Source organism: Choloepus didactylus, chromosome 8, assembly GCF_015220235.1.
Source record: "Choloepus didactylus isolate mChoDid1 chromosome 8, mChoDid1.pri, whole genome shotgun sequence".
NCBI lineage: Eukaryota > Metazoa > Chordata > Mammalia > Pilosa > Megalonychidae > Choloepus > Choloepus didactylus.
In genome coordinates, this window is record NC_051314.1 from 120,604,302 (window position 1) to 120,629,845 (window position 25,544).

Here is a 25,544-nt window from a genome sequence, read left to right on the forward strand (position 1 = left end):
TCCTATAGAATAGTAAAAAGACATGTTCTCAAGGGTTGAGATTTAATAAAATAAAAATGTATTGCTTTATCAAGGACATTAATTGAAACTTGCTCTTTAAAAAAAAAAATGATTGGAAGTGAAGGTTATAACTGCTTTGAGTACAGTCTGGTGCCACTGCTTGGAGTAATGCTAAAGCACCAGCAGATTTACCCACCATTGCTTTTGTACCTTCAGAGCAGGTATCAACACAGTTGTTTCAGGATTAATCATGAAACTCAAAAAAATCTATTCAACCTTTTAAATAATTCAGTAGCACTTGTTTTTGTTGCGAAGCATTCACATAAAAGAAAATCTTCAATGATAAATTGGTGTGGATATTGGAATAATACAAATGAAATAGCAAGTCCAACCACATCTGTAGATTTGCCCACTTGTAAAGCAAAAGAACAGTAAAGGCTAGATATTAACTTGGACGCTATGTTTGCAGTAAAATCTTTAATTTGATGAGTGATTGCATCATTGGAAAGTGGCAGTGCCATGATTTCTTTTACTAACTTTTCATCCAGCAGGATTCAGCCATGTCAACTATACAAACCTTTTTTAGTTTCTTAGCTATTATGTTTACTGTTCTGGCCAGTGCAATCTGTAATTTACCCTGTAGATACTTCAGTGTCTTTTTCATTTCTAATTTGAAAGCTATTTATTTTTCTTTTAAAGAGCTCATCATAAAGACATTCACTTTGTTTTTCTTTAAACTCTCATCGACTTCATTGGAGGATAGTGAGGTTATGGCAATTGTAACAGATACAACTGAAGATGGGTAGTAGGAACATGGAAGAAGTACTGAATTAATTTCTGAAAATGTCTATTTATAGCTTAAGCTGGCTGTCTTGGAAAATTCTAAAGCACATAAGAATACAAGCACATTTTCATTAGCTATCAGAGTGATACTTCATACACCAGATATTCTCTGGAAATCACTGTTGTGTGCTCACGAGAGAGAAAGAATGAAAAAGGCAACTAACATCTCGCCAAACAGGTCTTGGGCACCCCACGAGGGTCTCTGGACCACACTTTAAAATCTGCTGGTATAAACTAGAGCTGTGTCCTAACATCTTTTTAGAGCAGTCTCATCTACACATCTACACCAAAAAATTAACTGATTAATTTGTCAGGAAGAAGTGAATATGCTGGTGTGTGGGATGAGCCATGTGACTGAGATACCGTAATGGGTGGTAGTCACATAACATCAGAGAGAAGGGTGAGTAAAGGGGAGACAGAAGCAAGGAGTGGGTAACTTACGGCACTTCGCTTCACAACTTACCAAAAAAGGAACATATGCATTCTCTTTATTATTTTTTCTTAACTAAAAAAGCACTGAGCCCGCTTATATGCACACTTAAAATCAAGAGTACTCGGACAGTTTTCCTTGAATGACAAGATGGTAACATACCTGGGGGGAGAATGGAGTGCTCGTGGCAGTTTGTTCCTTCCAACTAGGGAGGTTATCTTTTTCTTTGGGGGGGGGGAGGAGCTGTGAGATGACGGAAGACAAACAAGGTGAGAAAGAAGAAATGGTGAGAGAAGAGAGTTTGGGAGTAAAGTGATCATGTGAAAGCTGGAAGCAAATTGGGGCTCCAGATGGTGGAGATAAGCTTGGGAGGGCATAAAGGAGAACCACATCAAGAACTAGGTTCCAGGGTGCTGGGTGCTGGAGGAATAGGCCATGGGAGGAGATCGGTGCAGCAGGAATCTTGGAGATGAGCATCTATGTGAAAGATTTCCATCAAAATATGGCCAGAATAACTGTACTGGATAGTCTGACTTTTATTTTAATGCCTTACCAATTTTCAAATTCTATAACCTGTTTGGTCAGACAACTTCACTTACAGTAGAGAAAAACATTTAGCGATGCCATGAGTTTGGTGTAGTGTTAGGTAGGTTTCTAAGCTTTGGTTATCAGCATCAGTATACGGAAATATTGACAGAGCCAGGTTACAGCTGCAAGTTCAAGAATGAAATTTTAATAGTTTAATACTTACTAACAGGCAGATATGTTTAAAGGAGACAAAAGTTTATTTCAAACAGATACCATTTATTAACTTGTTATTTATATAGTGCTTATTTCCAAAAGGGAATGGAGATGGCAAAGGAAGGATCAAAGTTGATATTCAAAAAACAAATATGATTCTAAATCATGTTTTGTTTTCCTAATTGTTTTTCTCTACTGATGTTTGTTTTAATAGGGTCATATAGTTAAGGTATTATGATTATAAAGTCATAAAACTGGTCTCTATTAACTCGACAGGAGGAAAGTAATCCTGCCACTTTTAAGTTGCGTTTGAGTAGAATATGTGTTTGTAATGGGAATGTAGTGGGCAGGAAAGTTACATCAGACTACAGAAATTTTTTTTTTTTTTTATTTAGGACTGCCTTCAGCTATAGTTAACAGCCACTAACAAAGGCTTAAACATTGAGCTATTTACTATTTACTTAAGTAGTTTAGAGAATTCAGAGGTAAATGGTCTCAGGGTTGGTTCAACTGCTTGTCAGTGTCATCAGGGCTCCAGGTTCCCTCCAGTCTTGGCTTTGCCATCTTTTACATGTTCACTTATTGTGCCCATGCTTGTTTCTTCCAGGTCACAAAATGGCTGCCTCAGCTTCAGGTATCATATCCCTTTTCAAGACAGAAAGGAGGGAAGGGACAGAGCAAGTGGTCCCTCCTCTTCTACCTGCCTAACAGAAAACAAAATCCTTCCCAGAAGTTCCCATCAGACTTTGTCTCATTTGCTTAAACTGCGTCACAAGACCACTCCCACTCACAGGATAGCCTGGGGGAATGACGTCTCCAGGGTGGGTTTGTATGCATCATGCATTGTCTCTGAGGGTTAGGCCTTTTGCTGCCCAGGACAAAACGGGTTCTTTTAGCAAATTATAGGGCAGGAAATGTCTATTGGGTAGCTAGCTGTGTCTGTCTCACAGAGATGCAGAAAGGAAAGCACAAAGAATATTAGGTGATTTCTTAAAATTACTTTTAGTCTGGAGTTGGTCTTTAGTGTTCCTTTCAAACATGGCCATATCCATTTTCTTTCTTATTTTAGGGGAAAATTATACAGACCTATATCACAATGAACTACAGAACTAATTTAGAAATTAAGTCTCAGTTTTTTAACTGTATGTAAAACAAGAATTAGATTTAATTATATCGGATAATTGGATTAAATAATCTCTTGAGGTAACTTTCAGTTCTCAAATTCTTGTTCCTCTTCTTTTTTTTTCCCTCTCTTCTGAATCTTTCACATTTTGTTATCTTTATCCAAAAAGCAGGCAGAATTAGAAGATATGAAAATGTCTCTGAGCATTCAGAGAAAGTGCCCTCTTCTAACAGAAGGAAGGATTTTAGGCACTAGAGTTAAAAACCTGGTGGAACATCCCCTTTTGCTTGTTATGCATTTCTTCATATCCAAAGCATTCATGCTGCACATTTGCCTTAGGTAAGGATTAAAGGAAGATATTTGATTCCCATTGTGCATTGTAGCAACCAAGCTTCACTTGAAGAAGGCAGAAGCTTCAAGTGCCTTAAAGTGGGATTCTACTTCTATTTCAGAGAGTAATCATCATATAGAATCCTATCAAGGTTTGTTATTACATGAATCTAGATATATAGTGAGTTGAAAATCATACTCCCAACTCAAATTAGGAAACAACTACATTGCTTATAAGATTACTACCTTTTAGCTTAAAAGGTAGTAATCTTATCTTCAACAGAAATCTTATAGAAGGGTCCCACTGCGTTTTATTTCTGGTGTGTTAGTATTGGGAAATTCTGGAGATCAGTGTTATTATTAACTGTAGCATTCAAGGCAGCTACGTTTTGGGGTGTATTTTTAAGAATAAAATGCCAATGTGTATACACATTTAACAGTTGCTTTAAACAGCTTAGGGGCAGTTTCTAATTTCATTGGCGCAGAATATCCAAATGTTAGAAATTTTTTCCTTCTGCTGAGAGCCTTTTAAGTAAGTAATGAAGGTAATTGTTTTCATTTTTCATTCTGTGAATGACTAAGAGCCTTGTTAATGTAAATATTCAGGAAGCTTAAGTTTATAGCTTCTTGGTTTTATAACCTACAGTAAAAATCACATACAGTAGAAAACCCCTTTTCCTCTTGTCTATGAACGATCCCAACTGAAAAAAACACAAACCCTAGTGATTTTTGTGGCAAATGCTGGACTTTGTGTGGTATGATCTTGAATGCTGCCAGTCGCTGTTTCATTATAGAATGTAATTACTGTAATCTCATTTAAAGAGACAGTGTATTATGGGGGAATTTCCAAGTACAAAGTGTTAGGCAGATGGTATCTACTTGCCAGGAAAAAGTAGGTTTATAGAGGTCTTTAATAAAAATTATTATGAAACCAGGGGAGATTTTTGTTATAGAAATGACCTTAGTTTATAAGTACTTTGCCTGCTGAGGCTGATAGGTATTTTTCTGTACAAAAGATCTATTCTTTTAGCCAACAGTGTCATGGTCATCAGCATGAACAAGTTTTTACCAAGTGACTTCTGCAAGTTAGGTACTGGAAAGGGTGCAGAGAAGTATATAGCATGTGGCTTTGGCCGTCAATGAGCTTATGCTTGCTGCCAGTATCTCTTTATTGACCGTCTACTCTTCATGGTTTAAACAAACTGCCATTAAAGACACCTTTTTCTTTGCACCGGGAGTTCTTCAACTGGGAGTTCTGCATGCCAGGCTCCCCTTTCCTAGCTGAGGGATGAAATCAAGAGTAGAAGTAGAGGACAGTCCACCCGAAGTCCTCCCCTGGCCTCCCCTTCTCTCCTACAATTGCACCCTGCCCTACTTACTCTGAGAGCAGTGCGCCAGCTAGCTGCTTCAGTACGGAGGTTCAGGAGGACAGTGTCCTGGAACAGTTCCCAGCATCTTTAGAGTATGAAGGTGGGGGGACACAGCAAGAAAAAGTAAGAGATCTATTGCCACTTTCTTTTTAGAATATGAATCAGCAGCTTAAAACTAGTCACAGATCAGGTGTAAAAGGGTATAAAAATACTGGTGTGGAATTTAGTAACTGCAGCACTGCCTTTCCCATCGCTAGACTTGACCAGCACAGCTTGCCTAGTTGAGGGCTTTGTACTCCGAAGAGGATTTAGAGGCAGCAGATTCCTCCCCATCCCCTTCTTCCCCTCCTCATTATCTGTAAAACTAGGGGCATGGACTAGATACCTGAGGTTTCTTCCAGCTCTGAAATTCTGAGCTTTGAGACAGTATTGCCTTTTACCAACTGACCTCTAACATCTACAGTTCCCTTGGAACCTCTGTAATATCTGACCCCCAGACTGAGAAATCTTTGTTGCCAACTGTGGCTAGTAGGTAGCACTTGACCCAAAGCTCTGTTGTATCTTTTTTTTTTTTTTTCCCTAACTCTTGGTCTTACTCATTTTATTTGTTATAGTGTGATATCACCTCCAGATCCTGGGCCAAAAGGTCAGTTCTTAGTCTGCTGACATACGTAAGTCCTACAGTGGGTATGTCATAGAGTGGTAGAGCTTGTACTTTGTTCTGGAGATACAGAGCGGTTTTTTTGCTTGTTTTATTTTTTAAATTTACAGAGTCATGAACAAATAGAAGCCAAAGTTCATTAGACAGTGTGTTTGTTATTGTTTTAAATACATAGAGCAACCAGTCCAAATTCAGTAAGTTTTTATTTCTATAAGAACTAGTTATATTTTTCAGTGTTAAATACCAGCTTTAAAGAAATGTTACCAAACTGATTTATTTATTCCTTGTCCATAGCTTTCACATAGATGGTGATATCATGGTAATAATAAAAGGAGGAGGTAATGTGATCATGGTGGTTGAGGTTAAAGGGTACATTACAGTAGACTCTATGATATGCTTGAATTAGTTTTAGATACTAAGTACTTTTTATTTTTGAGTTTTTGCATCTTACCATCTGTCTGACAGTTAACCAATCTTTAGGGAGCTTATATATGTAACATATATGGAGTTATATGTTACTGCCAAATGATGCTGTGACTTAAAATGCTCTCATGCTAACAATACCCTATGAGGTAATAACGTAAACAAGCAAAATCTACTAAGGCAGATAGGAATGGGCGAGGAATATGCATGGTGACTCAGAATGAGTGAGCTGTTGGTAATATTGTGATAGAACTCAAGATTTCTAGCACAGCATTGTCTTTGTGCTTGGCTCCCCATGTCATCTATGTTGCTTTTTGGCATATTCAAGGTCCTGATGGGGCATAACCAGTCCCTTCTTTTGTGAAAACACTAAATACAGCTAGGTGTGTAAATAGGGAACTGAGGCAACTTCAGAGCAGTACATTGTGGGAAGCTTCCAAAATGATCAGAGCAACTCTAGATCATTCTTAATCTGGTTTATACAGTCAACTCAGGGACTGAGAGTGCATTTGGTAGCATACTGATTATCTAGGCCCTCTGGGGTTCCTCCTCACCACCCCCCAATTGCAGTTTGGTCATTTTGGAAAAAGACAACTACTAGGACACAAGTAAAGTAAAAAGATAAAACTAATCCATAGATGGTAATTAGTAGGGCAGAATTCATCAATGTAATCATTATCAAAAAGGCATAAGATTTCCTCTCCAAATGATATTTTTCATAGATTTCTAATATATAGAACTATCTGATGTTTACATTATTTATCCATTTATTTTGCATGAACTTTAACTTTATGCTAAAATTCCACTTCTAGTTTCTAAAAATATATAATGTTACTCTTATAAAAAGAAGGAAAGGGATAAGGGTCTCATTTCCTTTGTAGCAAAGATGAAAATATTTTTTGAGACTATTATGAAAAGCTGACTAGAATGAAATAAGCCTAAAAATTCATATTATAAAAGCATAAATAATGAAATATTGAAATTGGGAACAAGATAAGAATGCCTACTATCACCACTTCTACTCAACATTGATTGGAAGTTTTAGCTTGTACAGTAAGGTAATAAAGTAAATAAAGGTAAAAGGATTGGACAGGAAGAAAAAAAATGTCTGGCATGATTGTGTTACCAAAAGAATCTACAAAAAGACCATTAGAATCAAAAAAGTAAATATGGTGGTGAAAGACAGGATGCTAAGTTTGGGGAAAAGGCAAGGATGTCTACTGTCACTACTCCTATTCACCATTGCACTGGAAGTTCTAGCCAGTGCAGTAAGGCAAGAAAAAGAGGTAGAAAGTGTGTAGACTGTAAAGGAAGAAATAAAACAGTCTGTATTTGCAGATGACTTGGTTTTCTACATAGAACATCCCAAGGAATCTAAAAAAGTTCTAAAACTAAGAAGTGAGTTTAATGAGGTTGTGTAGGTACAAGGTTAATATTACAAAACTCAATTGTATTTCTAGATATCAGCAATGAACAGGTGGAATTCAAAATTTAAAAATGTACCATTTATAATCACCCCCAAAAAAACAAAATAATTAGGAATAAATCTAGCAAAATATTTGTAGGAGCTTTATGTTGAAAACTACAAAACACTAATGAAAGACTTCACAGAACACGTACATAACTGGAGAGAGGTATCGTATTCATAGATTGAAGGCTTAACACTGTGATCTATAGATTTAGCACACTCCCAGTCAAAATCCTAGCAGGACTTTTTGTAAATATCAACAAGTTGATTTTAAAATTTATAGGGAAAGGCAGAGGAATTAGAATCACCAAAACAATTCTGAAAAGGAATATAGCAGTAGGATTCACAACTACCTGATTTCAAAACTTACTGTATTGATTGATAGAACAGACTAGAGTCCAGATACTGACCCATGAAAATTGGGTCAGTTTATTTTTGACACAGTGGAAAGCAATTCAATGGAGAAAGGAATTTTTTGCAAATAATACTGAAACAATTGGACATCCATATACAAAAAAAAAAGAATCTCAAAATAAAAATTACAAAAATTAACTCAAAATGGATCATAAACTTAAATGTAAAGCATAAACCTGTAAAACTTTAAAAAGAAATCTTAGAAGAAAATCTTTGTAACTTGGTTAGGCAGCAAGTACTTAAATATGACACCAAAAGCTTGATTTGTAAAAGACAAAAAGGATAAATTGGACTTTATAAAAATTTAAAACTTTTGCTCTTCGAAATACAGTGTTATGAGAATGAAAAGACAAGCTACAAGCTGGCAGAAAATATTTGCAAATCACATATGTGACAAAGAATTTGTATCCAGAATATATAAATTATACACAGAACTTAACAATAAGAAAACAAGCAACTCAATAAAAATTAAGGGCAAAAAATTTGAGTACACCTCACTAGAGAAGATTTACAGATGGCAGAAAAGTGCATGAAAGGATGTTTGTTTGTTGTTAGGCAAATGCGAATTAAAACCACACTAAGATACAATGAAACATCTAGTAAAATGGCAAAAGCAAGAAACAAAAAAATCCAACAATACTAAGTTCTGGCAAGGATGCAGAGCACATGAAACTTTCATACATTTCTGGTGGGAATGCAGAATGGTACAGCTAGTTTGGAAAACAATTTGGTGGTTCCTTATGAAGTTAAACATACACTTACCATATGACTCATAAATTCCACTCATAGGTGTTTCCTTAAAAGAAATAAAAATTTATGTACACCCAAAAACCTGTATGCAGATATTTATGCATCTTTATCCATAATCACCAAATGCCCTTCAGTTGATAACTGAATATACAAATTGTGTTATATCCCTATAATGGAATATTACTCAGCAATAAAAAGAACAAACTATGGATACATGCAACAACATGGGTGAATCTCAAAAGCATTATAATGAAAAAAAAAAGCCACTCAAAAGATTACATTTGATATGATTCCACTCAAATCATATTCTAGAAAAGGCAACACTATGAATGAAGTGGATCAGTGGTTGCCAGGAATTGATGGTGGGATGAAGATGTTGGTTACAAATGAGCATCAAGGGAATTTTAGGGGGTGATGGAACTGTTCTGTACCTCAATTGTGGTATTTCTTAACTATGCATTTGTCAGAACTGTAAACAAAAGAGTGGATTTTTCTTTAGTAGATTAAAAAAATTTTAAGTAAATTCAGTAAGATTACTGGATATAAGGTCAATATACAAAAACCTACATTTATTTATAATAGTAGTAGTCACTTAGGAGATGAAATTTTAAGAAAGATGCTATTTATAATAGTGTCAGAAATATCAAATTTCTAGGAATAAATCTAATGAAAGATGTCCAGGACCATTACATAAGCTGATTGTAAAATTTATATGACAGTGCAAATGGCAAGAATAACCAAGATAATATTGAAGAAGAACAAAGTTGGAGGGTTTATATTACTGAATATTTGGTGTAGAAAAAGCAAATAGATCAGTGGAATAGAATAAAGTCCAGAAACACCCACATTTATATGGACACTTAATTTATTATTAAAATGGTACTACACAGCAATGTGGAAAACTGTTTTCAATAAATGGTCCTGGGTCAATTGGATATCCATATGGGAAAAAAATAATTTTGACCCTTACCTCACATCATACACAGAAATAAATTCCAGGTTAATTGTTGATCTGAGTGTGAAAGGTTAAAAAAATAAAGCTTCTACATCCCAGAGTAATTTGGGCAGAGAATAAAAATGTATTTGCAAAGCCACCTTGAGGGACTGGGGAAAAATGTAGAAATACTCAACTTCCCCACCTGGGAAATTCCTGTTATTCTCATAAGCATTAGGGACTACCAATTTAGAAGACTGAACCTTGATCTTGGGGTTTGTCCTTACGAAGCTTGTTACTGCAAAGGAGAGTCTAAGCCTACTTATAATTGTGCCTAAGGGTCACCCCAGAGAACCTTTTTTGTTTCTCAGTGTGGCCTCTAAGCCAACTCTGCAGGTAAACTCACTGCCCTCTCCACTACGTGGGACATTACTTCCAGGGTGTAAAGCTTCCTGGCAACGTGGGACATGACTCCCAGGGATGAATCTGGACCTGGCATTGTAGGATTGAGAAAGCCTTCTGGACCAAAAAGGGGAAGGTAAATGAAACAAAATAAAGTTTCAGTGACTGAGAGCTTTCAAATGGAGTCGAGAGATTTCTTAGGTGTTATATAGGTATCTCTTTTTAGTTTTTAGTGTATTGGAATAGCTAGAAGAAAATACCTGAAACAGTTGAACTGTAACCCAGTAGCCTTGATTCTTGAAGACAGTTGTATAACCATGTAGCTTATACTGTGTGGTTGTGAAAACCTTGTGGCTCACACTCCTAGCTAGTGTACGGACAGATGAGTAGAAAAACGGGAACAAAAATTAAATGAATAACGGAGGATGGGATGTTTTGGGTGTTCTTTTTTACTTTACTTTTTATTCTTATTTTAGTTTTTTTTGGAGGAATGAAGATGTTCAAAAATTGAATTTGGTGATGAATGTACAGCTATAACAATTGATTTTATACTTCGGATGATTGTATAGCATATGAATATGTCTCAATAAAATTGAATTAAAAAAACTAAAGCTTCTAGAAGTGCCCAACAACATTAGTCATCAGAGAATGCTGAATAAAACCACAGTGAATTATCACTACACACTGACCAGACTAGCCAAAATAATTTTAAAAACCCTCTGAAAGTACCAAGTGTCAGCGAAGATGTAGAGCAACTAGAACTATCATACACTGATGGTGAGGCTATAAATTGGTACAACTACTTTGGGAAATTGTTTGGTAATATCAATTGTACTAAAGCTCCACATACTCATCCTGCCTCTGACCAAGCAAATCTGAAGTGTATACTAATAGACGTGTACAAAAGACATGTACAGGAGTGTTCCTAGCAGTACAATTCGTAGTAACTCCTGTGGTGGACATTTGTAAAGAAGCCAAATGTCCATCAGTGGAAGGATGGATACATTCATAGTGGTATATTCTGTGGAAGACTATATAGCAGACCACAGGAAGAAACTATTCCTACTTACAACAACATGAGTTTGTGATCACGAGAGTTCAGAAACAGAAGAGTTCAAAAATGAAAAAGTAAACTGTGGCACAAGAAGTAAGGATCGTGATTACCTTTGGGGAAGGAGATTAGTGACTGAGAAGGAATGAGATGAGATTTCTGTGGTGTTGGTGGGTTTCTGTTTTTTGGTCAGGATGGTGGTTACACGTGAGTATGTTGACTTTGTAAAAATCCTTTGAGCTGTATACTCATGATTTCTGGTTTTTTTTTTTTTGTATATTTGCTATAATTGAATTATAAGAAAGTTTATTTAAGAAATGCTTTTGAATCAACCATAGGAATCAATGGCATCCAAGAGTGTGTTAGTTTTCTTTCATTAACAAAGTTTATATTATCAATTTTGTAAGGGAGAGAATTATTTGTATCTACAAACACAAATAATTAGCTCCATAAATAAACATAGAGAACAGGCTTAGATTCTTTCCTAACTAAATCAAGAAGTTCCTGGGCTTCTTGAGGTTTTTATAGCTTTTGTTCTAGGGCTAAACCTATTCTTCTTGTAGTTCTCTCTTTTATTTTCTTCAGTAAAAATGTATTTTTGGAAATCATTTTATATCAGTACATATAGATAATTATCTTTCTTTTTAGACATCAATATATTATACTACATGATATAATGATGTATTTCCTTAACTTATTCATTAGCATTGAGATTGTTTCTGACTTTATATAATTATAAACATGTTTCAGTGAACAGTATTTCGCGTATAATATACCTGGACAGGCATTTCTATAGGACAAATTATTGGAGTAGAATTTCTGGATCTTAGTGTATGTATATTTTATTTTTAAATTTTTATTTGGAAATAATTTTAAATTTAGAGAAAAAATAAATGAACAGCATCTACTAATAACACTTCACCCCTTTTGCTTAATTACTTGTTGTCTCTTCACATATATATAAGATATATTTTTCTGAACCATTTGAGGACAAGTTGCACACATGCCTGTCTTTCCCCAGGCGCTTCAGCGGGTCTCCAAAGAACAAGGGCATTCTCTACCCATAATACAAATGCCAACCTTGGTAAACCTAACATTGATTTAAACCTCTATCTGCTGCACCATTTGTGTTCCTGTTCTGTTGACCCAGTAATATTCTTTGCGACATTTTCCCCTCCAATACAGGTTTCAGTAGAGGATTATATATTGCATTTACTTGTCATGTTTCATTGTAGCCGCTGTTGATGTGGAATAGTTGCTGGGCCTTTTTTTTTTAATGTCAGCTTTATTAAGATATAATTTGTAACCATAAAGTTCATCCTTCTTTCAGGTGTACAATTCACTGGATTTTAGTATATTCACAGAGTTCTGCAATCATTGTTACTACTTAGAGCAGTTTCATCATCCCCAGAAGAAACCCTGGGCCCATTAGCAGTCACTTCCCATTCCCCATCCCTCCTTCTCCCGTGCCTTGGAAACCACTAGTATACCTTCTTTCTCTATAGATTTGCCTATTTGGGGCATTTCATATAAATGGAATCATACAATATGTGGCCTTTTGTGTCTGACTTCTTTACATAGCATAGTTCTCAAGGTTTATCTGTGTTGTAGCATGTGTCAGTACTGCATTCCTTTTTTTTTTTTATTTTTTTTTAATTTTTTTATTTTTTAATCATTTTATTGAGATATATTCACATACCACGCAGTCATACAAAACAAATTGTACTTTCGATTGTTTACAGTACCATTACATAGTTGTACATTCATCACCTAAATCAATCCCTGACACCTTCATTAGCACACACACAAAAATAACAAGAATAATAATTAGAGTGAAAAAGAGCAATTGAAGTAAAAAAGAACACTGGGTACCTTTGTCTGTTTGTTTCCTTCCCCTACTTTTCTACACATCCATCCATAAACTAGACAAAGTGGAGTTTGGTCCTTATGGCTTTCCCAATCCCATTGTCACCCCTCATAAGCTACATTTTTATACAACTGTCTTCGAGATTCATGGGTTCTGGGTTGTAGTTTGATAGTTTCAGGTATCTACCACCAGCTACCCCAATTCTTTAGAACCTAAAAAGGGTTGTCTAAAGTGTGCGTAAGAGTGCCCACCAGAGTGACCTCTCGGCTCGTTTTGGAATCTCTCTGCCACTGAAGCTTATTTCATTTCCTTTCACATCCCCCTTTTGGTCAAGAAGATGTTCTCCATCCCACGATGCCGGGTCTACATTCCTCCCCGGGAGTCATATTCCACGTTGCCAGGGAGATTCACTCCCCTGGGTGTCTGATCCCACGTAGGGGGGAGGGCAGTGATTTCACCTTTCAAGTTGGCTTAGCCAGAGAGAGAGGGCCACATCTGAGCAACAAAGAGGCATTCAGGAGGAGACTCTTAGGCACAAATATAGGGAGGCCTTGCCTCTCCTTTGCAGCAACCGTCTTCCCAAGGGGTAAAACTTATGGTAGAGGGCTCAACCCATCAAACCACCAGTCCCCTATGTCTGTTGTCATGTTAGCAACCATGGAGGTGGGGTAGGCGAATACCCCTGCATTCTCCACAGGCTCCTCAAGGGGGCACTACATCTTTTTTTTTTTCCCTTGTTTTTCTTTTTTTTTTTTTTTTAACTTTCCCTTCTTTTTTAAATCAACTGTATGAAAAAAAAAGTTAAAAAGAAAACAAACATACAATAAAAGAACATTTCAAAGAGACCATAACAAGGGAGTAAGAAAAAGACAACTAACCTAAGATAACTGCTTAACTTCCAACATGTTCCTACTTTACCCCAAGAAAGTTACATAATATAGCAACATTTCTGTGAACTTGTTCCTACTATATCCATCAGAAATTAACAGACCATAGTCATTTCTGGGCATCCCCAGAACGTTAAATAGCTTATCTGTTCTTCTTGGATTATTGTTCCCCCTTCCTTAATTGCTCTCTACTGCTAGTTCCCCTACATTCTACATTATAAACCATTTGTTTTACATTTTTCAAAGTTCACATTAGTGGTAGCATATAATATTTCTCTTTTTGTGCCTGGCTTATTTCGCTCAGCATTATGTCTTCAAGGTTCATCCATGTTGTCATATGTTTCACGAGATCGTTCCTTCTTACTGCCGCGTAGTATTCCATCGTGTGTATATACCACATTTTATTATCCACTCATCTGTTGAAGGACATTTGGGTTGTTTCCATCTCTTGGCAATTGTGAATAATGCTGCTATGAACATTGGCGTGCAGATATCCGTTCGTGTCACTGCTTTCCGATCTTCCGGGTATATACCGAGAAGTGCAATCGCTGGATCGAATGGTAGCTCTATATCTAGTTTTCTAAGGAACTGCCAGACTGACTTCCAGAGTGGCTGAACCATTATACAGTCCCACCAACAATGAATAAGAGTTCCAATTTCTCCACATCCCCTCCAGCATTTGTAGTTTCCTGTTTGTTTAATGGCAGCCATTCTAACCGGTGTTAGATGGTATCTCATTGTGGTCTTAATTTGCATCTCTCTAATAGCTAGTGAAGCTGAACATTTTTTCATGTGTTTCTTGGCCATTTGTATTTCCTCTTCAGAGAACTGTCTTTTCATATCTTTTGCCCATTTTATAATTGGGCTGTCTCTACTATTGTCATTGAGTTGTAGGATTTCTTTGTATATGCAAGATATCAGTCTTTTGTCAGATACATGGTTTCCAAAAATTTTTTCCCATTGAGTTGGCTGCCTCTTTACCTTTTTGAGAAATTCCTTTGAGGTGCAGAAACTTCTAAGCTTGAGGAGTTCCCATTTATCTATTTTCTCTTTTGTTGCTTGTGCTTTGGGTGTAAAGTCTAGGAAGTGGCCGCCTAATACAAGGTCTTGAAGATGTTTTCCTACATTATCTTCTAGGAGTTTTATGGTACTTTCTTTTATATTGAGATCTTTGGTCCATTTTGAGTTAATTTTTGTGTAGGGGGTGAGGTAGGGGTCCTCTTTCATTCTTTTGGATATGGATATCCAACTCTCCCAGCCCCATTTGTTGAAAAGACCATTATGGCTCAGTTCAGTGACTTTGGGGGCCTTATCAAAGATCAGTCGGCCATAGATCTGAGGGTCTATCTCTGAATTCTCAATTTGATTCCATTGATCTATATGTCTATCTTTGTGCCAGTACCATGCTGTTTTGGCAACTGTGGCTTTATAATAAGCTTCAAAGTCAGGGAGTGTAAGTCCTCCCACTTCGTTTTTCTTTTTTAGAGTGTCTTTGGCAATTCGAGGCATCTTCCCTTTCCAAATAAATTTGATAACTAGCTTTTCCAAGTCTGCAAAGTAGGTTGTTGGAATTTTGATTGGGATTGCATTGAATCTGTAGATGAGTTTGGGTAGAATTGACATCTTAATGACATTTAGCCTTCCTATCCATGAACATGGAATATTTTTCCATCTTTTAAGGTCCCCTTCTATTTCTTTTAGTAGAGTTATGTAGTTTTCTTTGTATAGGTCTTTTACATCTTTGGTTAAGTTTATTCCTAGGTACTTGATTTTTTTAGTTGCTATTGAAAATGGTATCTTTTTCTTGAGTGTCTCTTCAGTTTGTTCATTTCTAGCATATAGAAACATTACTGACTTATGTGCATTAATCTTGTATCCCGCTACTTTGCTAAATTTGTTTATTAGCTCTAGTAGGTGTATCGTTGATTTCTCAGGGTTTTCTAGATATAAGATCATATCATCTGCAAACAATGACAGTTTTACTTCTTCTTTTCCAATTTGGATGCCTTTTATTTCTTTGTCTTGCCGGATTGCCCTGGCTAGCACTTCCAGCACAATGTTGAATAACAGTGGTGACAGCGGGCATCCTTGTCTTGTTCCTGATCTTAGAGGGAAGGCTTTCAGTCTCTCACCATTGAGTACTATGCTGGCTGTGGGTTTTTCATATATGCTCTTTATCATGTTGAGGAAGTTTCCTTCAATTCCTACCTTTTGAAGTGTTTTTATCAAAAAGGGATGTTGGACTTTGTGCCAGTTTGAATGTATTGTGTCCCCCAAATGCCATTATCTTTGTGGTCTTGTGTGGGGCAGAAGTTTTGGTGTTGGTTAGATTTGCTTGGAGTGTGCCCCACCCAGCTGTCGGAGATAATTTTGATGAGATGTTCCCATGGAGGCGTGGTCCCACCCATTCGGGGTGGGCCTTGATCGGTGGAGCTATATAAATGAGCTGACTCAAAGAGGAAAGAGAGTGCAGCTGGGAGTGATGTTTTGAAGAGGAGCAAGCTTGCTAGAGAGGAACGTCCTGGGAGAAAGCCGTTTTGAGGCCGGAGCTTTGGAGCAGATGCCAGCTGCCTTCCTAGCTAACAGAGGTTTTCCGGAGGCCATTGGCCATCCTCCGGTGAGGGTACCCGATTGCTGATGTGTTGCCTTGGACGCTTTGTGGCCTTAAGACTGTAACTGTGTAGCGAAATAAATCCCCGTTTTATAAAAGCCTATCCATCTCTGGTGTTTTGCATTCTGCAGCATTAGCAAACTAGGACAGACTTTGTCAAATGCTTTTTCAGCATCTATTGAGATGATCAATTGATTTTTCCCTTTCGAGTTTTTAATGTGTTGTAATACATTGATTGATTTTCTTATGTTGAACCATCCTTGCATGCCTGGAATGAACCCCACTTGGTCATGGTGTATGATTTTTTTAATGTGTCTTTGGATTCGATTTGCAAGTATTTTGTTGAGGATTTTTGCATCTATATTCATTAGGGAGATTGGTCGGTAGTTTTCCTTTTTTGTAGCATCTTTGCCTGGTTTTGGTATTAGATTGATGTTAGCTTCATAAAATGAGTTAGGTAGTGTTCCATTTTTTTCAATGTTTTGAAAGAGTTTGAGTAAGATTGGTGTCAGTTGCATTCCTTTTTATGGCTGAATATTGCATTGTGTGGATATACCATATTTTATTTATCCATTCATCAGTTGATAAACATTTTGTCTGTTATGGATTGTAAGACCTGTACTTTCCTTTTATTCCTTCTCCCTTTATGTTTGTATTTGTGTTCAAGAGAGACCTGGTATCTGAGGAAAGAGGAACTGTTTTCCTTCTTCCCCCTTCCTCTGCTTAGTCAGTGCCACAAGGACCATCAGGAACCCATCTGCCTCCTGGAGAGGCATCTGCGCTAAGTACTCCTGGCAGGAAGCGGCCAGTCTTCAGGGACTGGCTGAAAGGAAGTTGCCTCCAGAATTAGTAGAAGAGCATGCTGGCTAGGGATGTCCCCACTCCCTGCGACTTCCCTTGGCCAGGGGTTATTCGTGACTATAAAGAGGTTGTGTGGCACCTGAAGGAGTTGCGTAGCAGCATATCCAGAGTAAATAAATGTTGATGAGGTGTATCACCTTATTACCTTCTAGACTTCGCTGCCAGAAATTCTTTCCTTCTTCCCACTCAGACCACACTCTTATCACTCTGAGCCTTGCAGATATGTGTGTACATTTTATTTCCCTTGTGATGTCTAGAGCTGTGACCCCCCACCCCCCCCAGTGATACTTAAGCAAAAAGCTTTGGACACAGTAGGTGCTCAAAAATTGTTATGTAAGTGAATGAATCACAGATTGAACCTACTATGCAAGGGAGACAGCTGAAAGAACATTTATATCTATTGTTTATTCTATTGGATGTTAATAAAGTATATTAGAAATAAAAATTCCCAACTCTGGTTGAATGTTACCTTTTTTTTTTTTTTTTTGAATAACTATTGGCATAACCTTCAGAAGAGTGAGATGTCCTATATTTCATGTGATGTAGTTTGGCTGGAGGCCTAAATCTAAGCTGAAAGTTTCCATCTTCGGTTTATTTAAATGAAGTTTTACAGGGTTGGATTACAGGGAGGAATTCTAAAGGATTATATGCCCTTGTAACTGTGATTCACCTTAGAAATGGGAAATTGCTGGGTGGAGACATTTATTTAACTTGCATTCATACATACATGAGCATTGAACTCTATCTTGTTTCCTCCTATCCTTTACAAATCTTTTCTTAATACTTCTACATCTAGAAAACAGATTGTTTCAACCATAAGCTCTTTGTTTTTAAGCCATAATGGGGTTCTGTGTCCAGTGTATCCTTGTGGCCTTTTGTTGGACGTCATAATTGAATTGTTGAGCTTCTTCATTATTATTGAAATTATAGAGGCTATTAACATTGAGAACTTGATCCATAATCTGATAATATATTCAGAACCCCAGACTTCCAGCAGATATCAAATACATACCTCTAGTAGTAGGCCAAATGAATAACATTGTGCCACCAAATTTCTTCTTTCCTCCCTCTTAAACTCTTTCAAGTGGCTTGTCCTTTGTGACTTCTCCTTGTGAAGAAGAAGAACCCATCTCTACCCGTTTGTGTAAAAAATATGCCTGGGTCTCACTCCCCCCAATTTTGATTTCTCTGGTCTTGGCTATGTCAGGATATTTAAAAGTTTCCCAGGTTATTTTTCCCTCCAGTTCAGTTTTATTGATACATAGTCACATACCCTACAGTCATCCACAGTGTACAATCAGTTGTTCACAGTACCCTCATATAGTTGTGCATTTATCACCAAAATCAATTTTTGAACATTTCCATTCCAAAAAAATTAAAAATAAGAATAAAAACAAGTAAAGAAGAATGCACAAAACATCACTGCCCCCTCATCTCCCCATATTATTCATTTACTTTTTTTCCCCATTTTTCTACCCATTTGTCATTGCACTGGATAGAGGGAGTGTTAACCACAAGGTTTTCACAATCAACACAGTCACACAGTGTAAGCTTCATAGTTACAAGATCGTCTTCAGGAATCTAGGCTACTGGGTTGCAGTTCAACAGTTTCAAGTATTTCCTTCTAGCTATTCCAATACACTAAAAACTAAAAAGGGATTTCCATATAATGCGTAAGAATAACCTCCAGAATGACCTCTCAGCTCCATTTGAAATCTCTCAGCCACTGAATCTTCATTTTGTTTCCTTTCTCTTCCCCTTTTGGTTAAGAAGGCTTTCTCAATCCCATGATGCCGGGTCCAAGATCATCCATCCCAGGTCATGTTAATGTGTAGGCAAGGTTCAGAGCTCCTATGTTAATAGCCAAAGTGTCCCTCCATTAATGCTCTAGTGAGTTACTCCCCTTTCACTGAATTTTGCAACTTACAAAGTAATATACTTTTATGTATTTTAATTATCTGAATGTATTCTCACAGTGATCCAGTAAAGAACTTGAGCTTCTGCCTCCAATGTTCCTCATTCTTCGCTAGTGTTCTGCAGACTGTAGCCTCACTGGTTCCCTGCCTCATACCTGACTGTCACTTCGTGTCAGGCTGGCATTTTGGTAAGGCTACCTCTCTTCACAGCCACACGTATCAAGTTTTAAAAAACGTGCGTTATTGCTCATCTTTTGAAATCTGTTGCTCTCTGTGCATTTCAGGAGCCTATTAAAATTTGCAGAATGTTTGGTAAACTCTATAGTATTGTGGAAAGGACTCTCCCCTAGAAGCCCTGCTGAAGGATGGTGAGACTTTGGGTAAATACTTAACATTTTGTAAAAGGGACATTATTAAACTGCCGGAAGACATGTAACTAAATGGTAGTTGTATTTCATCTCTGAGATAAGGATTTTCGATGGCTGACTTCCCATTCCTCAGCTTGCCACTATTTTCTGTTAAAATACGGCTTTTGCTTCTATATGTCCTCCAGGTGAAAGAGTTATGGACCCTAGGTTGTGACAACTGATTAAAGGTGAGCATCGAGACAGGGCCCAAAGGTGTCTTTAGAACAGTGTTTTCCAAGTTTGCTTGACCCTAAGAACCTCCAAGGATGTTTGTTAAAAATATAAATCTGCAGTCTCCACTCCAGACGCCAAGAATCAATTCTCTGGGGGTAGAGCCTGAGTAGGCATTTCATCTAGTTCCTGAGTGATTCCTGTGCTCTAACGGAAGTTAGAAATTGAGCATAATAGCTGCTCAATATAGGAACAGGTATCTGTTCTAATAAACCATTTACTTTTTCTTCCTGGAGTTTCACATATTAGCTAAGGTCCACAACCCCAGAGTTCAAAAGATTGAAGAATTTTTGCAAGAAAAACAAAATGAACATTTACTGCATTGTACCTAGATGGCCTTTCAGTTTCTGATACTTAGTTTTATGTAATCCTTAAATGTGTTAATAGCAAATGGAGATTTCTTTTTAGCTTATTTGAGAATCTGTGCAGTGGGGGATTCTACAGTGGGACTTTGAGAGCATTGTTCTTGGGGTCTATGCCCTGCACTACGTTTTAGGGGAGATGGTGAAATAAGAGATTTTGTTAATTAAGTCACTAAGTTTCTTAGTGGACAATCTAATGTCTGCTTTATACTAAATTTCTCTCATGGCAAGCTTATATGTTTGTGATGATTTTGTTTTTAATTTTAATTTTGAATATGTGGCCTTTGATTCTGAAGGTTACATTTGTAAAAGGAATGTTGCCCTGTACTGAACCATAATACTTACTGCTTGATACAGAATATAAATGCCTTTTATCCTGTCGCATGGTGTCATGAGGACATGTAATTATATATTTTTTAATTCTTCTAATAATTTTTTTCACACTACTAAGTCACTGTTAAGTGAATCCCATGATACCGTATTCAACTCATTTTGGTTAATGATTCATATGAAATAATTTTTACTTAGTTAATCCAGAAAATAGGCCCCAGGACATTAGCTATCACATCTTTCTTTTTTCCTCTAAGAAGCATAAGTATGACATAAGTTATGGCTGATTAAAAAAAAAAATGCACTTTAATTTCCTGTTGCAAAACATGGTTCTGTGTATTTAATAGATTTGGAAATTACAAAAAATATATAAAGAAGAAAGTCATCCACAGTGCCAACCTCGAGTACCCCTCTGTTTACTTTTTGCTTTACTTTATTCCAGCCTTTAATAAGCCTGGTTCTTCCTTTTTATAAACAGTGACCTGACCAGTAAAACTTGATCCTGTACATTTTACTCATTTTGTTTGATATCAGGTCATCTGAAGGAGGGACAGAATAGGCTTTAGGATACCTTTGGAGGGTTATTATGGTGAAATAATTTAATGCAGTTTACACAGCCATTTTCATGGGCACTTTCAGTCAGGAAGTCAGTTATTTAATAAGGGTATATTTTGTTCTCTCATTGCTTTAGATTTAGACCATTACTGGTCTCTTGGTTCTTTCCCTTCCTTTCTGATTTTATAGTCACCATCTGGACTGAGCCCATCCTTGGACATTTCAACCCTGGGGGCTAGAGCTAATCAGTCTCCTTACTTCATTTTCTCCCCATTTCAATCCATTCTAAATGGAGTTACCAGGAATGTTCTCATGTTATTTTCATAAAACTCACAGTGGCTTAGATGGTTTTAGACTTTCAGGATACTTCACCAGCTAGCTATTTTCAGGGTGCTTCACTGACGTATTTTGTTACTTGCTGTTGTAATCTGTGCTCTAGCCAGGAGACCCTGTACACAACATTCTCTTCCCTCTACCTCTACTTGGGTGTTTTCTTCACCCACAGTTCTCTTCCCTCTTCTCTCTGGCATTTCATGTTCTTGTTTTCTTCTAAACCTTGACATATTCCAGGAAACCTTCCTCTTTGGCTTGCTGTACATCCTGTTAGTGTGTTATCTTTTTATGTTGGTCCAATGTTAGTTTTCAAATGATCCTAAGCCTTTTTTACTCAACTAATTAGTATCAGGGACCTGCCATCTACAGTTGATCTTCATTATCCATAGATTCTGTATTTCCAAATTTGCCTAGTTGCTAAAATGTGTCTGTAACACTAAAATCAATACTCACGGCACTTTCGTGGTGAGTTTTAGACGTGTGGAGCAGCGAAAAATTTCCAGAGCCTGACATGCACATTTCCCGCTGAAGTGAAACAAGGCGATGCTCTGCCTGGTTTCACCTTTCCTACTGCACTTTCATTCTATAAATTAGTGTCCTCTGCACAGTATATTTAGTGCCATGTTTTCCACATTTTTGTGCTTTTTAAAGTGATTTCACTGTTTAAATTGGTGCCCAAATGTAGTGCTGCAGTACTGTCCAGTGTGACTGAGCACAAGAAGGCTGTAATGTGGCTTTCAGGGAAAATACGTGTGTTAGACATGCTTCATTCAGGTGTGAGTTACAAGGTTGTTGGCTATGAATTCAGTGTTAACGAGTCAACAATATATATTAAAGTGTCTTTCAACATAAACACACATAAAACAAAGTTATATATTGATTGGTTGATAAGAATGTGATGAGAAGCTCACAGGAACCTAACTCTGTATTTCCCCTAGGAGTATTGTTTCACAGAGACTTTATAGAATATAACTTCATGAATAATGAGAATTGACTGTATTTTGTTTTCCCCCATAGTGCCCTGTATTGGAGTAGAAACCTTCATCAGTTTAACTTAGACCAATCCAGACATTTGTGTTCGTGTATTGGGAAACTGAGGCTCTGGTGGGAAGGTGTTTGCTGCCGCGGTACGTGCCTGACCCTGACTGACGTCACACACCCTGAACTTGAGAGGGGGCGAAGTACGGCACTATCCAAAGATGAGAGAATAACCTCTTTAAAAAAGAAAACAATGAATAACAAATAGGAACACAATCTTCAAGCTATTTTAGAGCAAGTGTTTTATGGGAAATCCTTTAAAAAGATAACCGTAAGAATTCCTGGGAGCTGAAATAAGGGGTTTATAATCATTTAGAGCTTTCTGTTGTCCCTTATTTCCTTTTGGTGGTCCTTCTGGATGGGATTTGTGCCCAACCAAGAAGATACATGCAGCCCACGTGAGGCTGGTGGAGGACGAGGCAGGGCAGGGTGGAAGCAGTAATGGCTAGGCTTTGCTTTTGCACAGGTCAGTCCTAACTTGCCATTTGGACTCTTGATGAAGCTAACCTTGCCTACGTGTGCCGAGTTTACTTTCTACTTTTAACAATCTGAACATCAGATTATAAAATAATTCAGATCTTATTATTTTTCTAAGTAATCTAGTGTGAAAACTGAAATTTGTGTCTTCTTCTGAGGTTTAGGTGTATGTTTAAACTTTAGATCATCAGGATATTTAAGGGATAATGAAAATGTAAGATACTGAATTAATGTCACAGTATAACTGTGTATGAAATAAAATGGGAAAATTTTACCTCTTTCTTCCCAAGTAAAACTTTCTCTTTTTACATTAATAATCAAAAGTTTGTGAAGGTTGATAAAACACCTGAATCCATGGCACTATTTAAAAACAATGTGGAACACTTATGACGACTCATTATGATACTGGCATGGCAAGGGCCTCAGCAGTTACCCGAAAAGATCAGAAAATGAACTAATGATGAGGGCTTAGTCTTAGGAAGGAGGAGGTTTAATTATAATCATGAAGAGGGAAATATAGATAAATATAAAATGGAGGGGGAGAAAACTCTGCAAAAGGGGGAGGCCTCTAAGAATAAAGAAGGGCACAGAAACTGCCCTTAGAAAATGGAAAGGAGCCAAATGATAGGGAAAAGATTGAAGGTGAAAAGGACGAGGTGGAAAAGTAACCATAGGACGAGGATAGAGAACATCCAAGTCCTGGCTCTGACTCCAGTGGCTGCCACTCCGTGGTTCTTTGTCCGGTAGCATAGCTCCCTCTTAGCGAGAACTCACAGGCCTGGAAGGGGGGTGTGAGGATGGATGCAGGGACTTACGACAGCCTGGGATCCTGGAGTGAGCAGCCATGCTGTTGCCACCACATCTCCCTCTGCCCCCTGGCCACCATTCCCTTTTGTCTTCCCCGTCTGATAGAGTAAGCAGCCCCAGGGGGGCTCCTGCCCACACAGGACTGGCATGAGAAGAGGAAGTAGTTGTCTCAGGCAACCCTTGGAAATCCTCCACAGGCAGTGTTGCCATGGGGGTTGTGGCACCATTGCCCAGGGCTTAGCCGTTTTAATTTGTGTTGTGGGATCTGAGCTCTTAACTCCTTGACATGCTTGCTTAGTGATCAAATCAGCCCTGAGACTCTGTCCCTGTTAGTGCACTTTACTAAGACCTAAGATGTATTTATAGCAGTATCTTCATATTCCTAGTGAAGTAATCCTTAGTCCCTAGACCTTAGTGATCACAGAATTTCTTATTTTACAGGTGAAGGAAAAACAGGCTTGGGGATGTCAGCTAACTTTTTTTTTTTTTTTTTTTCCTTTATTAGAGAAGATGTGGGTTTGCAGAACAATCATGCATAAAATATAGGATTCCCATATACCACCCTATTTTAACAACTTGAAATGGTATGGAACATTTGTTAAAATTGATGATAGTACTTTTTTATAATTGTACTATTAACTACAGTCCATGGTTTAACTTAGGGTTCACTGTGTATTGTAGTTCCATGGATTTCTTTTAAAATTTTTTCTGTTACTATATATGCAATCTAACATTTTCCCTTTTAATTACGTTCAGATTTATATTTCACTTTTGTTAATTACGTTTACAATGTTGTGCTGCCGATACCACCGTCCATTACCAAAACCTTACCATCATTCCAAATAGGAACCCTGTATATTTTAAACCTTAATTTCCTGTTCCTTGTTCCTACCCTGTCCATTGGTGACTTGTCCTCTAGATTCTGACTCTATAGTTTGCTTATTTTAGTTATTTCAAATCAGTTAGATCATACAATATTTGTCCTCTTGTGTCTGGCTTATTTCACTCAATATGATATCTTCAAGGTCCCTTTATGTTGTAGCATGTATCAGACCATCATTCCTTTTTATGGCTGAATAATATTCCATTGTATTTACATGCCATTTTTGTTTATCTATTCTTCAGTTGATGGACACTTGGGTTGCTTCCATCTTTTGGCAGTTGTGGGTAATGCTGCTATGAACATTGGTGTGCTTTCAATCCTTTTGGATATATATATCTAGTAGTGGGATTGCTGGGTCATATGGAAGTTCTATACTTAGCTTCCTAAGGACCCGCCAGACTGTCTTCCACAGTGGCTGCACCATTTTACATTGCTACCAGCAATGAATGATGTTCTTGTTTCTCTGAGTCCTCTCTAATGCTTGTTATTTTCTATTTTTTGAATAGTAGCCATTCTAATGAGTGTGAAATGGTATCTCATTGTGGTTTTGATTTGCATTTCTCTGATCGGTAATGATGTTGAGCATCTTTTCATGGGCTTTCTGGCCATTTGTGTATCTTCCTAGGAGAGATTTCTGATCAAGTCTTTTGTCCATTTATTGGGTCGTTTGTCTTTTTGTTGTTAAATTGAAGTATTTCTTTATATATTCTGGATAGTAAACCTTTATCAGATATGTGGTTTCCAAATATTTTCTCCCCATTGTATTGCTTTTCATTTTATTCGCATGATAAAGTCCTTTAAGGTGTAAAAGTTTTTAATTTTGTTGAGGCCCCATTTATCTGTTGTTTTCTTTTGTTGTTCGTGCTTTGGGTGTAACATTTAAGAAACCATTTCCTAACACGAGGTCCTAAAGATTTTTCCCTATATTTTCTTCTAGGAGTTTGATAGTTAAGACTCTTATATTTAGGTCTTTGATGCTTTTTGAGTTGATTTTTGTATATGGTGTAAGGCAGAGGTCCTCCTTTTTTTTTTTTTTTTT

The 25,544-nt window shown here is 37.3% G+C and overlaps 1 protein-coding gene across 5 annotated transcripts in view; it reads left to right on the forward strand.

Moving 5' to 3' along the window:
* The window catches only part of DUSP16 (dual specificity phosphatase 16), a 115,191-nt gene that overhangs the window by 9,702 nt on the left and 79,945 nt on the right, over positions 1-25,544 (forward strand). The window contains exons 1-3 of one of the 5 annotated variants that reach the window (XM_037845918.1): positions 19,143-19,270; positions 19,367-19,462; positions 22,318-22,427. The exons of 2 other annotated variants lie outside the window; for them this stretch is intronic. The gene's annotated coding sequence lies outside the window, so the exon portion shown is untranslated. Of the gene's footprint in view, positions 1-19,142; positions 19,271-19,366; positions 22,428-25,544 lie in introns of those variants that run through there. 2 more of the 5 variants (XM_037845916.1, XM_037845920.1) reach the window with 2 other exon arrangements.